The sequence below is a fragment of the Loxodonta africana genome, chromosome 3 (assembly GCF_030014295.1).
Source record: "Loxodonta africana isolate mLoxAfr1 chromosome 3, mLoxAfr1.hap2, whole genome shotgun sequence".
NCBI classification, from domain to species: Eukaryota; Metazoa; Chordata; class Mammalia; order Proboscidea; family Elephantidae; genus Loxodonta; species Loxodonta africana.
In genome coordinates this window covers 179,426,538-179,430,102 of record NC_087344.1, presented here as the reverse complement: position 1 = coordinate 179,430,102, position 3,565 = coordinate 179,426,538, and the positions used below count along the sequence as shown (strand labels likewise).

Genomic DNA, 3,565 nt, shown 5'->3' with positions numbered 1-3,565 from the left:
CCGGGTCGCTCGGGGGGCGTCCCGGGGCGCGAGCGGAAGGCGGAGCAGGCGACGCGAAGGGACGTCCCGGAACCCACGGGGCTCAGCGTGTCATGGGCCCCACTCGGCTCAGGCGGGGGTTGCTGACCCGAGGGTCTCTGGGGGTCGCTGGCTTCTGAGGCGGACGAGGAGCAAGGAGGGGCGAAGGCCATTCGGCTGCCCTTGTAGCTTCAGACTCACCCGCCGCACAGGTTTCACACGTGAGGAACAACGTGATTTGTCGCCCCAGCCGGTCCGGTTTTCTGAGGCTTTGGAGCCTGCGCAATTGTGCCGCAGAAAGCGGGTGGCACCGCGTGGTGCTTAGTTAGAAGTCAGTCTTTACTGAGACCAGAAAAACTGCGTTCTCAGGTCTCTGTGGCGCAACCGGTTAGCGCGTTCGGCTGTTAACCGAAAGGCTGGTGGTTCGAGCCCACCCAGGGACGTGTGTCTCACTTTTAAAAATTTAGTGTTTGGTCGATTCTACTTTGCATATCCTCTCACGTGAAGACAGAGAATAACCTCGCCTAGCCGCGGTCCCTTGTCCACAGCAGGAGGACGTAAAGCAGGGTCCTCCCAGAGAACCAAGTAGGTGCACTCCTGGAAGTGGAGATTATTACCCTCTTCACTACTTTTGACAAACGAATTTCTCCCGTTGCTTGTAGTATTATTCAACTCTGTCTATATATAGGTGCTTTGGAAATTAATTGGTTCTATGATTTTGTGACTACACATAATGCTGGGGGGGGGTCGTCATTCTTGAACACATAACTTTGGCGCCTTGTGCAAGTATTTCTATAGGGTAGAGTCCTCAAAGAGCAATTGTTCTATTACTATGTTTACAGGGTTTTTATCTAATTACATTTTCTCTTCCTTGTTGGCTTATCAGCTATAACCCAATTTTTTGGTTATTTTAAGGGTTCCTACATCTTTAACTTTTCACTGTCGTCCTACAAATGATATTATACCTCTTCACATTTCTCTTCTACCAGTCTTTGCACTCTGGTTGTTATGCCTTTTACATATGTTACGAACTTCGCAGTCCATTGTTATTACTTTTGTTTAAATGGTCAAATATTTTTAAGGAGATTTAAATAATCAGAAAAAACCTTGCATATTTACCCACGTGGATACCATTTCTGGTGTTCTTCATTCCTTTGTGTAGGTCCAGATTTCCATCTGGACTCTGTTTCCTTCTGCCTGGAGGACCCCTTTAACATTTCTTGCCGTGTGAGTCTGCTGGGGATGAATTCTCTCAGCTTTGTTGTTGTTAGGCGTCCTCCAGTTGGTTCCGACTCATACCGACGTGACCCTCTGTAGAAGAGAAGAAAACATTGCCCGGTCTTGCTCTATCCTCATCAGCTTCACTATGTCTTAAAATGTTTTTATTCACCTTCATTATTTAAAGTTTGGTTTTTTTTTTCCCCCCTCCAGTACTTTAAAGATATTGCTCCACTGTCTTTTCGTTTGCAAGGCTTCTGACCAGAAATCTTTCTAATCCTTGTCATTGCTCCTCAGTGTAGTCCATGCTTGTTTCTCTGGCTGCTTTTAAGATTTTTCTCTTTTTCACTGAATTTCAGCAATTGAATTCTGATGTGCTTAGGTGTGTTTTTCTTCATGTTTCTCACGCTTGGGATCCATTCACCTTCTGGAACCAGTGGATTTATACTTTTCATTAAGATTAGAAATTTTTTGGCCATTCTTCCTTTTTTTTTTTTGAATGTCTTACAGTGTTTTAGGTGAAAGTTTATCCTGCGAATTAGATTCCCATTCAACAATTTGTACACAAATTGTTCTGTGACGTTGGTCCCAATCCCTGTAATGTGTCACCATTCTCATCATTTCCACCCCACCTGCCCTGTTTTCATCCATCCGCTTTCCCTGCCCCTCCTTGCAGTCTCGTCTTTGCCTTTGTGTAAATATTCACCGTTTCGTCTTGTATAGTTGATTGTTAAAGGAGCACATTCCTCATGGGTGTTCTTGTTTATTTTATAGGCCAATCTAGTTTTTGGCTGAAAGGTGGCTTCAGTTCCAGGTTAAAAGGGTATCTGAGGGACAGCTGTTATTTCTTTAAATATTTTTTCTTTCTCCTTCTGACCTTTTTGGGGACTTTAATTACTTGAACATACCAAAAATTAAAAAATAAACCTGTTGCCATCAGATCAGTTCCGACTTACAGTGACCCTATAGTACATTAAACCAAGCCTGTTGTGGTCAAGTCGATTCCAACTCCTAGTGACCCCACAGGGCAGAGTCGAACTGTCCCATAGGGTTTCCAATGAGCGCCTGGTGGATTTAAACTCAACCTTTTGGTTAGCAGCATGGTAGCTCTTAACTATCGCACCCCCAGGGTTTCTAGCATTCTAGTTCTTAACCACTGCTTCACCAGGGTTTCCAAAAAGGAATGATAAAAGTTCTCTGGCAGGAAAGACAAGGACCCTACAATTAAAGCTCTGTTTCACAGGCAGCTATTTCACATTCATATCCTTCTCCTCCACCACTTGCAAAAAGAGGTAGAAAGACAAAATTGGTTATGGTTTGTTTCACTGTTAAAAACTCAGTTAATAGTGAGTGAATTACAATAGTCTCTTTCTCTTGCCTTATCCATCAAGAATCTTCACTGTGAGGGAGATGTTAGCTGGACAAGAAAAAGAAATATAGAAGGGAAAATGAATAACAAATACATATATATTTACAGATATGATGGACGAAGTATTGGAAGCGTTAAAAGATTTTAGTTTATTTGGCATATTAAAAAATCAGAAAAACAGAAAGTAGAACAAATTGGAATTTTAAAAATCAAAGATATTAAAAACATTATATATGTTTTAACAATTATAGCACAAAATTCAATAACATGTAAGGGTAACAGTGAATTTTGATCCCTACCTCCGCAATAACCAAATGATTTCCAAGTGGATTAAAAACGTAGATGTGAAATGGAACTTAAAATAAATTTAGTTGGTACTTTCGTGATCTCAATATAAGAAAAGATTTTTAAAAAATAGACAAAAAGATTAATCATTAAAGAAAAGATTGTAAATTTGACTACCTCAACAATCTCTGTTCATCAAAATGGAGGCACTAAAAAAGGTCTAAAAACCACACTTTTAGACAGAACACTTTTTAAATTGAGCTTTAAGTGAAAGGTTACCATTCAAGTCAGTTTCTCATAGAAAAGCTTAAACACACATTGTTGCGTGACCCTAGTTGCTCTCCCTGTAATGTGACAGAACACTTCTCCACCCTGTATTTCCCCTGTCCATTCAAGCAGCTCCTGTCCATTCAAACAGCTCCTATCCCCCTTTACCTTCTCGTCTCGCATCCAGACAGGAGCTCCCCATTTAGTCTCATGTGTCTACTTGAGCTAAGAAGCACACTTCTCACCAGGATCATTTTATGTCTTATAATCCAGTGTCGACTCAACAGCAGTGGGTTTTTTGGTGGTTAATCCAGCCTAATCTTTGTCCAAGGAGTTGGCTTCAGGAGTGGTTTTAGTTTGGGCCTAACAGAGAGTCCAGGGGCCATGTCCTCTGGGATCCCTTCAGTC

At 41.9% G+C, this 3,565-nt stretch overlaps 1 non-coding gene across 1 annotated transcript; it reads left to right on the top strand.

Annotated features, from left to right (window-relative positions):
• The first annotated feature begins 387 nt into the window (after nt 1–387).
• On the top strand, nt 388–461 carry TRNAN-GUU (transfer RNA asparagine (anticodon GUU)). The gene has a single exon. It is a non-coding gene; the product is annotated as a tRNA-Asn (tRNA).
• The last annotated feature ends 3,104 nt before the right edge of the window (nt 462–3,565 follow it).